Source organism: Tupaia chinensis, unplaced genomic scaffold (assembly GCF_000334495.1).
Source record: "Tupaia chinensis unplaced genomic scaffold, TupChi_1.0 Scaffold143886_1, whole genome shotgun sequence".
NCBI classification, from domain to species: Eukaryota; Metazoa; Chordata; class Mammalia; order Scandentia; family Tupaiidae; genus Tupaia; species Tupaia belangeri.
The window spans coordinates 1,026,837-1,041,535 of record NW_006203737.1 but is presented as its reverse complement, the minus strand read 5'-3'; the positions used below and the strand labels follow the sequence as shown (position 1 = coordinate 1,041,535).

General features: G+C 39.4%; 1 non-coding gene and 1 pseudogene across 1 annotated transcript; both read right to left on the bottom strand.

The window, feature by feature from the left end:
• Positions 1-2,536: 2,536 nt before the first annotated feature.
• Positions 2,537-6,360, bottom strand: LOC102476027 (zinc finger protein 62 homolog; annotated as a pseudogene).
• Positions 6,361-14,159: 7,799 nt separating this feature from the next.
• On the bottom strand, positions 14,160-14,267 carry LOC114005478 (U6 spliceosomal RNA). The gene has a single exon (XR_003547331.1). It is a non-coding gene; the product is annotated as a U6 spliceosomal RNA (small nuclear RNA).
• Between the last annotated feature and the right edge of the window lie 432 nt (positions 14,268-14,699).

The window sequence follows — 14,699 nt, the reverse complement described above, 5'->3', positions numbered from 1 at the left end:
TATGGAGGAATGGATTGAAAAACTGTGGCACATATACTCTATGGAATACTACTCAGCCATAAAAACCAACAGAACCCTGGCTTTTGACAGAAAGTGGAAGAATATGGAAGATGTACTGCTGAGTGAGGCAAGCCAGGCTATGAAGGAGAGGCATTGTATGTCCCCACTTAACATATACCGTATATCTGCATTCTATGACTGAAACTGATTGACTAACAGTTGAGCAAACACAAGAAATGGGTGTGAATGTCAGATGAGGTGTATGTGGAGGAGTGGGGCCTAACAAAGGACATTTGGAGAAGGGATACAGAGGTAGAGCATTGATGGGATGGGGAGGTGTGGTGTTATCTGTTAAAGATATTTTGATCAACAGGTCTGGGGAGAAATGTGCACATATCAAAATGGTCTTATTGTAAGTCAAACAATATGATTGAAAGTATATACAAAAACAAATAATAAATAATGTGGAAAAAAAGTTTGAAATCATTTAAAATATGCACTATTACTAGAAAAGATGTAGCTAGAAATTATTAACAAAGACAACTGGAAAATCCCCAACTGCCTAACTGTTAAACAGCCCATTTTTAAATAATCCATCAATGAGAGGATAAAATAAAGATAGAAATTATAGACTATTTTCAGCTAAGGAGCAATGAAGATAAGACTTAATTTTGCTTGATTTTGTAAGAGTCATTCTACATTTCCTATCTAAATTTTATGTTGGAAAATAAGAAAATCTGAAGGCTGGATGGATAGTGGAAGAGTGATAAAACTCTCAAAACTAACCCACATGAGAAGGTTACACATTTGTGTCTGGAGACGTCCCTGAGTATACCAGGCATGCGTGTGCCTATGGTCCTGGGCTGTTAGGGCCGGGTGTGCATCAAGACCCTGTTGAAGGTGTTGTCTCTCTCTCTCACTCTCCTACTCATTGAAGAAATAAACTTTAGAAAAAAGAAACTCTGAAAATAAATGATTTAAGTTTCTATCTCAAGATGGTAGAAAATGAGCAATTACTTCTAAGTTAAACAAAATAGAGGCTATAATAATGGCAATAGGGACCAGCAGATGATGTAACGATTACGTCATTGAACTCCCATGTAGTCCAGTGCTGGCGGCTTAAAACTCACACCAGACACGTGTCTGTGCATGCCCAAAATCCTGAGAGAAGAATAGAGAAGGGATTGTGCATGGCCATCCCTCGGCGAGTGATTTCTTGTTCTCTCTCTGGTGAGCGTACATACCCTATAGCAAAAATCTCTCTCTAAAAAGTAAATAAATAAATAACAGCAATAGGAGAAATCAATAATACATGTAATGAATGTTGAATAGATAAAATCAACAAAATCAAAAATTATGTATCTGAAAAATCTGTATCAAACGTGAAAGGTGTAACATCAATCAGATTTTACCATTTACTGTTTCATAGCAAAATTTTTTTAATAAGTAAGAGTATACTCAAATGATAAAAGTATAGTATAGTAAATATAAAAACCAGTAATGTAATTGTTTATTACTATTATCAAATATTATGTACTGCACATGATTCTACGGGCTATACTTTTTTGAGAGAGATTTTTGCTATTGAGCACATGTGTTCACAAGAGAGACGGAAAGAGAGAAATCACTCCCCAGGGGACATGACGACACAACCCCTCCTCCATTCTCCTCTCAGGATTTTGAACATTTACACACACATGCCTGACATGAGTTTCAAGCTACTAGGTCTGGACTTGAACCACAGCCAGCCATGTGGGAGTCCAGCACCTTAACCATTACACCACCTGCTGGTGCCTGGGTTACACTTTTATATGACTGGCAATGTAGTAGGTCGGTTTATACAAGCATCGCTACAACCACCGGAATAATGTATTGTGCTACAATGTCACAACAACTATAATGTCACTTCATGATAGGAATTTTTCAGCTCTATCATAATCCTATGGGATCACTGTTGTATGTGCAATTCATCATTAACCAAAATGTTCTAATGCAGCACAGACAATGCATGTTGGTTCTGTTTCTCTGGAGAACTCTAATATATTCTCCTCATTGCCTTTAGAAAGAAGAAGTGCTGGGTCCAGCAGTTGGTGTAATGGCTATGTTGCTGGACTCACATGTAGTCGACAGCGGTTCGTGTCGTGGACTCGGTGGCTTAACCTCATGCCAGGTGTGTGTGCGTGTGTGCCCAAGATCCCGGGGGGGAATGGAGGAGTTCTGTCTCTCTGTCTCTCTCTGTCTTTCTGGTGAGTGCATGTACCCTATAACAAAAACCTCTCCAAAAAAAAAAGAAAGAAAGAAAGAAAGAAGAAATGCTGCCAATACACTTGAACTTAAGCCCAGTGAAACTAATTTCAGACTTCTAACCTCCAGAACGATAAGTAATACATTTGTGTGTGTGTGTGTTTTTTTTTTCCTCAGGAGGTTCTATTTATTCTATGTAAATTATAAGCCATGAATAAGGACCTCAGACATTTTTACATTCATAAGATTTTTCTTTCATTTAAGTACTTTGAGATTTGCTAACCTGTGCCTCCTACAGAGGCATCCTTGTCCTGGGCCCACCCAGTTTTCCCTCTCTGATAGGTTCTTTTCTGAGCTGCCCCACTATGACTGCCAACATTTATCACATTTAAAGGTTCCTCTCCAGTATGGGTTCTTCTATGTTTAATGAGACTTGATCTGACATTAAAAACCTTCCCACATTCATTACATTGGTATGGCTTTTTGCCAGTGTGAATCTTTTTGTGTTGGTCAAGGACCGATCTATAATTGAAGGATTTCCCACACTCACAATTATAGGACTGCTTTCCACTATGGACACTTTTTTAAAATTATTTATTTATTTATTTATTTCCATTTATTTAATTAATTTATTATTTTTTGAGGGGTATTTTGCTATAGGGCACGTGTGCTTTCCAGAAAGCCAGAGAGAGGCAGAGAGACAGAAAGCAAGAAATCACCCCCCAAGAGGGATGGCCATGCCAAAATCCTTTCTCCTCCATTCTCCTCTCAGGATCTTGGGCACGCACACACACACACACCAAGAGTGAGGTTAAGCCACCAGGTCTGGGATTTGAACATAGTCAGCTACATGGGAGTCCAGCAACATAGCCATTACGCCAACTGCTGGTCCTTGTTACTTTTTAATTTAACCAGACAGAGACAAAGACAGAGAAAGGGAAAGCAAGAAAGCAAGCCACCAGGTCTTGGACTCAAGCCATGATAGGCTGTGTGGGAATACAATGCCTTTAACCACTGTGCCACCTGCCGGTCCCTCCATAGTGGACACTTTTATGGTTGATAAGACTTCAATGTGAAATGTATGCTTTCCCACATTCATCGGATTTCTCACCTGTGTGGATCCTTGTATGCACAGTGAGGCCTGAGCTGTTCCTGAATGTCTTCCCACAACTATTGCATACATACGGTTTCTCTCCCATATGGATCCTCTTGTGCTGAGAAAGGAGTGAGCTATAACTGAAAGATTTTCCACACTCGACACACTTGAAGAGTTTCTCCCCAAGGTGGGCTCTTTTATGGCTTATAAGAGTTCTACTTGAGAAAAGTTTTTCCACATTCATTACATGCATAGAGTATCATAGGGTATCTTGTCAGGATGCGTGCTTTTATGGTTGATAAGGCTGGAGTGTGAGTTGTAGGCTTTTCCACACACATCGCATTCATAGGACTCCTCCCCAGTATGGATTCTTTTATGAACTTTAAGACTTGAGTTGTTTCTGAATACCTTCTCACACCTGTCACATTCATAGGGTTTCTCTCTAGAGTGGACCCTCTTGTGTTGAGAAAGAAATGAGGTGTAATTCAAAGATCTCTCACACACGTCACATTTGTAGAGCTTCTCACCAAGATGAATTTTTTGGTGCTTTATAAGGGTTCTGTATGTGATGAAGCCTTTCTCACACTCATCACTCTTAAAAGGTTTCTCCCCAGGGTGTACCGTTTTATGATTCATAAGGCTTGAGAGTAAGATGTAGGCTTTTCCACATTCTTTGTACTTGTAAGGTCTCTCCCCGATGTGGATTCGTGTATGTACTTTAATTATTTCTGAAGGCTTTTCCACACGCATCAGACCCAAAGGGTTTCTCCCTTGCATGAATCCTTTTATGCTCCTCAAGGGCAGAGCTGTAGTTGAAGGATTTCTCACAATAGCTACATTTATAGGGCTTCTCCCCAGGATGGATTCCTTTGTGATTTTTAAGGCTAGAGAGTGAGTTATAGGCTTTTCCACACACATCACACTTATACGATTTTTCCCCAGTGTGGAGCCTCCTGTGGACTTTGAGGCCTGAATTGTTTCTGAACGTTTTCCCACACACATCACATATGTAAGGTCTCTCTCCAGTGGGAATAGTTTTAAGTTGAAGAAGCAGTGAATTCTAACTAAAGGATTTCCCACACTCTTTTCATTCATGGGCTTTCTTCCCGGGATGAATGCTTTTATGGACTGCAAGGCCTGAGCTATAACTAAATGTTTTACCACAGACATCACACTTGTAAGGTTTCTGTGTGTTGTGGATCCTTGTATCCTCTCTGAGGCCTGCGCTGTTCCTGAAAGCCTTCCCGCGTCCATCACATTCATAAGGTTTCTCTCAAGTGTGGATGACTTTATGCCAAATGAGGAGAGAGCTATAATTAAAAGATTTCTCATACTCATCACATTTATAATATCTCCGAAGTGAATGCTTTTATGATTTAGCAGTGTTCTCCAAGTACTGAAGGCCTTCCCACACTCATTCATAAGGCTTCTGGCCTGTGTGGATCCTTTGGTAAACTCTAAGTCCAGAGCTGTTCCCAAAGGCCTTCCCACACACGCCACATTCACAGGGCTTCTCCCCAGTGTGCACCCTTTTATGCTGACCTAGAACAGAGCTATAATTGAAAGATTTTCCACACTCATCACAGTTTTTCTCCCCAGAATGAGTGCTTTTGTGGTTTATAAGGCTAGAATAGGACATAAACACTTTGCCACATTCCTCACACTTGTAGTTTCTCCCCAGTAATGGATCTGTTTGACTTGAGCTGCTCCGGAAAGTCCCTCCACCGTCATCACACTCACAGTGTTTTTCCTCAGTGGGCATAATTTTATGCTGAACAAGATGGGAATTATATTTGAAGGAGTTCCCACACTCATCACATTTATGTGCTTCTCTTAATAGCACTGATTTTCTTTTTGTTTTTAATTTCTTTTTCTTTATTATTATTATTTATACAATCACTATACATCATTTAGATTGTAAAGAGACTTTACCCAGCATGATAGACACCTCAGTCCATCCCAGTTGAAAATACTATACAGATAATAAACCATATCTGTGTCCCACAAATGTCTTACCTCTCTATTTTCCCCACAATTTTCCTTTCCTTCGCTCTTCCCCTCCCATGCTTTCCTTCCACTTTGTCTCTTGTGTCCATGACAATCTTTTTTTTTTTTTTTTGGAGAGGTTTTTGCTATAGGGTGCGTGCATTCGCCAGACAGACAGAGAGAGACAGAGAGACAGAAAGCGAGAAATCACCCCCCAGGGGGGATGGCCACGCCACAGTCCCTTCTCCTATGGAGACTTGGTATCTTGGGCACGCACACACACGCTCCCAGCGTGTGTTTTAAGCCACAGAGTCCGGAACGCGAACCGTGGTCAACTACGTGAGAGTCCAGCGACATAGCCGTTATGCTAACTGCTAGTCCTATCCATGACAATTTTTAATGCTTTTATGTCCTCCAGACTTTCTGATTTTCTGCTGTGGATTGGATTGTGAGTTTCCATAAATGCTCTTCACACATTTGCCTGGTTCACTGCTTTTCTGTTCTACGTGGATGGTCTGATGGATAATATATTTTGAGCTCAGATATAAGCTTTTATCAGATGTCTCATCAACTTGTTCTGTCTATATCTTCTGTGTTCTGGGCTTTGCCGATCTTTTCCCTGATGCTGCTTTTTGTCTTCCTTCATTCTTTTTCCATTAGTCTTTTCCAGGTGATGGGTTTTTTTTATAATTATTTTTTATTTAACTTTATTTACTTATTTATTAATTTAATTTGACCAGAGAAGGATAGAATGAGAGAGAGAGAGCAAGAGCGAGAGACAGAGAGAAAGCAAGCCACCAAGTCCTGGTCAGCCTTGTGGGAGTCCAGTGCCCTTAACCACCACGGCACCTGCTGGCCTCTCCAGTTGATGCTTTATGTTTGCTATCCCAAGCACAAGTTTCACCAATCTTAGATTCCTACATATGATCCTTGTGAAGACCTCCCACTTTTGGCCATTTAGATTCTGCATGTCCAATATTTTTATACTTTTCAGTTGATTCTTCATCCTCAGTGCCTGTCTTCACATGTGACATGGCAGAGGCAGCGCCTCGGGAGCCCGACAGCCGGCCTTTCTGTTGTTTTTAAATCACTAAGTTGTGATAATTTTTTCTTCATTATTTTTTGTAGGATTTTGTTTTTGTTTTTGTTTGTTTGTTTGTTTTTGCTATAGGGTCCATACACTCGCCAGAGAGAGAGAGGGAACAGAAAGAGAGAGGAAGAGAGAGAGGAAAGGTGAGAAATCACCCCCCAGGGAGGATGGCCATGCCACAGCACACTCTCTCCTCCATTCTCTCCCTGCGACTCTGGGCATGCACACACACGTGCCCAGCGTGATTTCCAAGCCACTGGGTCCAGGATTTGAACTGTGGTTTCGGCCATATGAAATCAAGCTGCCCCCAATCTCTGTGCCACCTATTGGCCTACTTGTGGTAAATTTTTATAACAACAATAGGAAACTAATCCATAAACGTAGTCAATTGGGTGAAGTTTTTACTTGTGTTGTCCAGTTATTTTTTATGTTCACCGTTTCAATCTGAGGTCATTTTCCTTCGGTCTGACGTATTCCCTTTAACAATTATTTTTCAGACCTGCTTGCTACAAAAACTCTCAGACTTCATTCACTCTTGGTTTTCACGGCTTTACAATATGTCTAGCGGTAGTTTCCTTTGTGTGTAGGTATCTTGCTTAGAGTTCACTCAACTTCTTGAATGAGTGGCTTTTACTCTTCATAAATTTCAGAAGTTATTGGCTGCAATCTTTTTGAATATCTTTTTGAATAAAACTTCTCAAACCTCTCTTTTCTGCTCCTGGGACCCAAATTACCCATATATTAGACCTTTGGACATGTCCTTCATACCTCTTATGCTGTCATCTGTTTTTATCCATTTCATTTTCTCTGTTTCAAGTTAGGTATTTTCTATTGATCTATTAATAACTCCTGTTTAAGTAATGCTACTATGTCCAATCTGTTAAATCTCTCTATTGAGAAGTTCAGATATTCTATTTATCAGCTCCAGAACGCTCACTTAATTATTTTTTCACTGAATTATTTTTATAGATTCCAATTAAAAAATGAAATAATCCAGTCTTTCATTTATTTGTTCATCATTGCCTCTATTAAGTCAAGCATTTTAGCCATACATTTGAAAATACTTGATCACTAACTTCAAAATGTGGATCACCTATGAGGGTGCTGCTATATCTTATCTGCCTGTCACATCAGCTTGTGTTTGCTCCCTATTGACTATGTGACTTCTGTCATAAGATTCTTTCCTGAGATAATCTTAGGTTTGCAAACTCCCGTAGGCCAACGGTCCATGCTGCTGAATGGATTACCATCACTGCCAGTCAGTCACTTCAGACAACTTCTGCTAATGGACTGTCACTGAATCCTGTCCTTTCTCCATATCCATACGACCCTCCTCTGTTATTGTTGTCCAGCACAAACTCTTTCAGAACAACATCGATGTATTGCATACCTTTTACTATGGTTTTTAAAGAATACTTTTATTTATTTATTTATTATTTTTTCAAATTCCACCAGAAAGCAACAGGGAGAGAGAGGGAAAGTGAGAAAGCAAGTCACGAAGTCCAGCCCTCAAACCACGGCCAGCCATGTAGGAGTCCAGCATCCTAAACACCACATCACCTGTCGGCCCCCCTTTTCCTATTAATAATATAAAAGACCCGTGCTTTTTCCAGGTAGGAAGACATGTTGCCATTTACATCTGCTCCTGCTGCAGGTGAGTCTGACTGCATGTTCCAATGTCTGACCCTTAGTTAATATTAGCTTTGTGAGACTTAAAATCTCCCATTTTCCTTATAACTTTTCCTTTGCAGTGGTTCAGCCACCTCTTCTTCCCTATAGTTCTCTGACCTTTATTTATTTATTTAGTTAGTTAGTAAAGCAATTTCTTTTCTAGGTAAACCTTTTTACACACTCAATAGCATAAGACCTCAGAATATTCTATTTTGCCCCTCAGAAGCCATTAACTTAGCTATTTAAATCTTCCACATGAACTCCTGATGATATAGGAGATAGAACTCTAAAAAACTGGTAGTCTGGACATAGGCCCAAAGATGGAGTCACAGCTGTTAAGCATTCGTAAGAAACTACTTGCACATAGGACACAGTTTGCAGAAACTATTGACCTAGGTATGACCCATAGCATGACCTAATGCAATTATATTCCAGAACCAAGAGTGTGGTCTTTGTGACCTGTAGCCACCAGACAAGGAATGCAGATTCTCAAGGTCAGTTAGCCCTTGAGGGGTGATTTCTTACTTTCCCTCTCTAGTGAACACACATACCCTAAAGTAAAAACCTCTAAAAACAAATAAAAAGGAAAGAAAACTTGAGTAATAGATTACCTCAATTATCAGTTAAGAAAGGGAACCAATATCCTGACTCCATGGACAGTTTTAGTTCCTTTGAAACCCACTTCTTGATAGAGAGAGACCCTCTTGCTTGGATTGCTAGAGAAAAACTCTTGACCAGAACCCCAAATAGGCATTTTATTTTCAGGAACCCTCCCTGCTGAGAACTTTTCTTTCAATAAACTCTGTTATGCTATCTCCTCCTTTTGTCCACATGGCACAATTTTCAAGATCGTGAGATAGGAACTCAGACAACTCCACAATCTGCAAAAACAATGTATTGTAGCACTATCTGTTTCTTTGAGGCTTCTCTGATTTCCAATTTTATGATCCCAGGTTCATATGACCAATAAAACCTTTGCTGCTGGCTTCTCTTTTCCCAGCAGTGACACTTCATTCATATCCACAATCAGCAAATGCCTCCAGCAAGAAAATAGTGACTAGGAGCCAACAGTTAGTATGGTATTAAGGCACTGGACTCCCACATGGCTGACCACAGTTCGAATCCCAGACCTGGAAGCTTGAAAATCATGCAGGGTATGTGGAGACGCGTGTCCAAAATCCAGAGAGGAGGATAAAGAAGGGACTGTGCCATGGCCACTCCCTAGGGAGTGATTTCTCCCTTTCCTTCTCTCTGTTCCTCTCCTACAAGCACACACACCTTAAGGCAAAAATTTTAAAAATTGTGACTAGAAATCTACCCACGCTTATATAGTTTTTCACACTGGATTTTTTTTTTTGTCTAGTTAGTGATCATTGCTTCTATAGTTTTCTGATGTCTTTAAATATGATTTTGCAAGATATCCATTCTTTAGTTATAGTCAGGGGAGACATGAACTTGCTTCACACATGCTGCTCAGAAGTAAAAACTACTTTGTTACTTTCTAAAAAATTATTATAAAAACAAAACTTGTTTGAGGTAAATATTTTTAGCATACATACTTTCAGTTAAGGAAGAGTCTTCTTCTAACTAACCACATATTCCATAATTTCATATCTTAGAGGCACTCATCATCACAGTTGTCTTGCTCATGCTTACAATATTCTTCCAGACATATACACATATATGTGTATCAATATTGTATCTCTTATTTATAAAAGGCACTACTTAGCATTTGAGAGTCTTTCACTCAACTTTGTATTCCAAAAGGGTTTTTTTTAAAATAATTATTCATTTATTTTTATTCATTTATTTTAATTTGACCAGAGAGAGACACACACGGGGGGATTGGGGACTTGAACCATGATTAGCCATGTGGGCATCCAGTGCCTCAACCACCATGCCATGCCACCTGTTGCACCCTCCAAAAAAGATTTTTTAACTCAACTATGAAAATGAGAATGTGTTCAAAGTCAGGAAATGCATATATATATTTTGAACACATGAGATAGTAGACACGAAAGATCATTAGCTAGAAATGAAATCCTGGGTCATAAAGTTTATGTATTTTGTGTGCTGAGAGATACTAGTTCTCCCCAAAAGCAATTTCACAAATTTTCCTGTTGCTCCAATTTATTGCCAATGCACTGTTGATGTGGGAATGTTGGGTGATCAGATCAAACATCCATGCTGGTTCTTATCCTACGCTCATGAAGAATTAAAAACATAGACACAGAGAGGAGAGTAAAGCAGAGTTTATTAGGAAAGGAGAAAAAATTTCCAATGCAATGGAAGGGGGCCCTAATGGGTTGCTGAAAGGGGGCTGGAGGTGAAGGGGTTTTATTTAGCAGTCTGAGCAATGGGTTGGCTTTTTGATAAGAAAGTGGGCTTTAGAAAAGAGTTACATGGTAGTCTGAGAGATTTATTACCCTATTTTTTGTGTGGTCAGCAGATCACAGCTCTGTATTTATTAGAATACAGTTACTAAATAGAAACTGTTGCCCTTAGCTACAGTTGCTATGAGTTCCAATGTTCCTGGCTTTTGGTTGTGAAAATTTAGCCATTGTGATTCCATCTTGGTTTTACCCTGTCTGTGTGTTCAATATCCCTATCTCTTACCTTATTAGTAAGGAGTCATAAATTCTTTATAGACACGTAAGGGGTATGTATATTTTACATTAACCAGACCATAGAGGAAAAACAAAGAGACTTCATTAAAAGGAAAAACACAGTGACTTCCTTTCAGGGCTCTTACCTTATCTACCTGTAAGTGGGTCTAACTCTATCTCATTGTGACTATGATAGCATAAAATAATATTTTCACTATTACTAATGTGATGTATAAAAATATTACCTCATTTCTGTTTTATTTGAATTTTCTTATTCAAAGATGACATATTAATCAGTCACTTGAACATCTCTCTCTTACATCAGAATATTAATCTATAATTATTTATAAGAAAGTTACCTCTTAAAAAGAGAAAGTTTACCCAGAAAAGTCATTACTATGCTAACTTACAGGCTAGAGGACAAATGGAGAAGGGAGATGGCTGACCAGCTGCCATTCTGGTTAGTCCCTGTTGACTAAGTGGCTGACCTTCACAAGACAATTTTTCTCAGGATAATTCCAGCCTCACGATCTTCTTTAGGCTGACCACAAATACTACTGAACTGATTACCATCACTGCCAGCAAGTTGCTTCTGACAACTTCTGCTAATGGATTTTCGCCAAACTCTGTCCCTTCCCCCATCTTCATAAGACTTACATTTGTCCTATGTTAACTCTTTTTTTTTTTAAGAGCTTTTTGCCTTAAGTTGTGTGTGCTCACCAGAGACAGACAGAGACAATGAGAGGAAAAGTGAGAAATCACCTTCTCCCCCAGGGGGATGGCCACAGCACAATCTTCTCCATTCTCCTCCTGAAACCCTGGGCACTCACGCACACACACTTGGTATGAGTTTTAAGCCACTGGATCTGGGACTTGAACCACAGTCATTCATGTGAGAGTTCGGTGACATAACTGCTATGCCATCTGCTAACCCCACACTCCTTTTCTTTTTGTAGTTTTTGTTTTTTTCTGTAAGGTGCATGTACTCACCAGAGATAGAGAAAGTGAGAAATCACCCCCCAGGGGGGTCATAATCCCTTCTCATCCATTCTCCTCCTAGGATTTTGGGCACACATATACATGCACCCAGCACATTTTTCAAGTCACCAGGTCTGGGACTCAAACCGTGCAGTCAGCCAAGTGGGAGTCACCCACCTCAACCCCGTGCCACCAGCTGGCCCCTGTCCAGTGTGAACTCTTTTAGAAGAATGTTCATACCTTGTTATCCTTTTACTAGTAAAAGACCTCAGCTTTTATTTATTTTTTTTTTTGAGAAGTTTTTGCTCCCTATAGGGCGTGTGCGCTCACCAGACAGACAGAGAGAGACATAGAGACAGAAAGCGAGAAATCACCCCCCGGGGGGATGGTCACGCCGCAATCCCTTCTCCTCCATTCTCCTCTAGGGATCTTGGGCACGCACACGCACCTGGCGTGAGTTTTAAGCCACCGGGTCCAGGACACAAACCGCAGTCGACTACGTGGGAGTCCAGCGACACAGTCATTACGCTAACTACTGGTTCCCACTTTTTCCTGGATCAAGGGACATCTTCATCACTTCCATCTGGCCCTCTGCTGGTGGTCCTGATGACATGCTCTAGACCCTGACCTTTACTATATGCTAGCTGTGAGAGCAATAAATTCCCTTTTCTTCATAACTTATATACTTTATAGTGTTCTTTTTTTCATTTGAAACCCTTTTCTACCACATGCATTCCAAGTATTTTTCTTGATTTTACATTTAAATTGTAATTTTTTTATGGAATCTTTAACCCATGAAAATTTTTACCTTTTACAATCAAAGATTTTTATTATTATTATTACTTAACAGCCTTCTAGATGTCAGTGCTTTAACAAAAGCCATCTGCCCTGCAAAATCACTTGAAAATATATTTTGCTGGGAATGCTTACTCAGATTTTAAAGTTATGACTATTAAAACATGAACCTTTGATTTAACTAATCTTTCTGGTGAAATGACACAGTAATATCTTTTTTAAAAACAATATGCAACATATTAATGCTTTGGGAAAAAGATAGTAAGCATTTTTTTTAATTGCACCATTCTCAAAACAAACCATGTGATTTGAGTCCTGGACCTGGCAACTTGAAACACATGCTAAATACATGTGCACACATGTCCAAAATCCCAAGACGAGAATGGAGAAAGGGTTGTGATGCAACCATGCCCGCCCCCTCCTCGCCCCCCCTTGTCAATTTTTCACTTTCCCTCTCTCTGGCAAGCCCACGTGCCCTATAGCAAAGGCAAACAAACAAAAAATGCCGATGCCTTGGTCTCAGCCCCCAACATTTGGACTTAATTAGTTTGGGATGGGAGCCAGATCTCAGTATTTTTTTAACAAACTCAACCACATAATGCAAAACAATCTCAGTGTTGAGAAGAGCTGTTTCAAGAGCACAACAGTCCTCAAAACAAAACATGAAATATCCTTTAGGCCCCCAAACAAAAAGGAACATGGAAATGAGAGTGCTACCTTAAAGTAGAACCTACGGGCTTGCCCAGGGAGCATTCTCCCATTGCTATAACTGTGACACCTGCATGATTAGTTTACTACTGCTACCTAAGGAGTAGAAGATGATGCCTTTGTTAAACACTAGGTGGAAAGTTAAGAAAAGATTCAAAATAAAAATAAAAAATGATTTACCAAATTTTTGACAACTCAAATGCATAGGTACATGCATAGTGTGGAGTCTCAGAAACTGATCCCTAAACACTGAGTTTTTTACATACTAAGTTGGAAAAATAGTTTCAGAACCAAAGTTTCTCTCTCTCTCTTTTTTATTAATTTATTTTACATTCTTTCACTGCACATCATCACAGCATACAAAATGCGATTTCCCAATCAGAATACACTATAAAGTGGCTTAATCATACATGCTATTGTCAACAAATTACTTTCCATTTCTTATATATATATTTTTCCCCTTATATCTCACCCTCTGCCATTTCCCACCCTCTTCCCACACTGTCTCTGGTATCTGCAGTTGCTTTCCATTCTTTTTTTTTATTTTTCTCCCATTTCATTGATTCACAAAATATCTTAATCTAAATACTTTCAATAGCAAGTTCAGCTAATATTTACATATCTGTGAATACATGTTGACTTTGGCATGACACTCTGAGTACAATAAATATACTACAAAGTAGCACCTAGCTGAGGCTATATAGTTTACTGTGGTCATTAAATAGATATTTTTTAATTTCAAGAAAGGCAGTTTTAGCTTTAATAAAACAAAATAAAAAAAAAACATCAAAAGAACTTTCCTTAAGACTTAAAGCCAGGAAACAGGCTAGGATTCTGTTCGAATAGTAGGTACATGGATCTGTCCACAACTCAAGAGAAAACAAAACTCCTTAACTCTGGAAAACAAAGCATAGAAGAAGGTCAGTAATGTTTTAGTCAGAAGTCATAAAATTCTATTTCACCAGCTCAGACTCATGTACTTTATCAAAATGTGGAATGCTTCCCGAATTTGCATGTCATCCTTGCACAGGGGTCATGCCAATCTTCTCTGTGTCGTTCCAATTTTAGTATTACGTGCTGCCGAAGTGAGCACCCAACGTTTCTCTCTTTCCTCTCTCCCTACTCCCTGTCTGTCAATCATCATTGATCCATTTCATCTCCCAAAATGCAAGAAAATAGTTTTCTCTAGGGTTCCATGATTGGCCTGTAGAGTGGACCCACCAAAGGAAAATAAACAAACAATTATCTTTGATTCTTTCCCTGAAGTTTCATTAACTAAGCTCAGATGGCAGGAAGAAAGATTGAGAAACATCCACACATCTGTCGCCAGCTATTGTCCATTTCTCAAGACCATCCAGCTCCCAAAGAGACTTATTTACTCACTATCATCTGAGCATTGGACCTTTTTTTCCCCCTAAAAATAATATACTCTAAAATTACCTATATCCCCTCACTTTCCTCTCTTCTAAGAGAAAGGTATTTAAGTCACAACCATCTTAATGTTCTGTGAGCTCATAATCTGCTG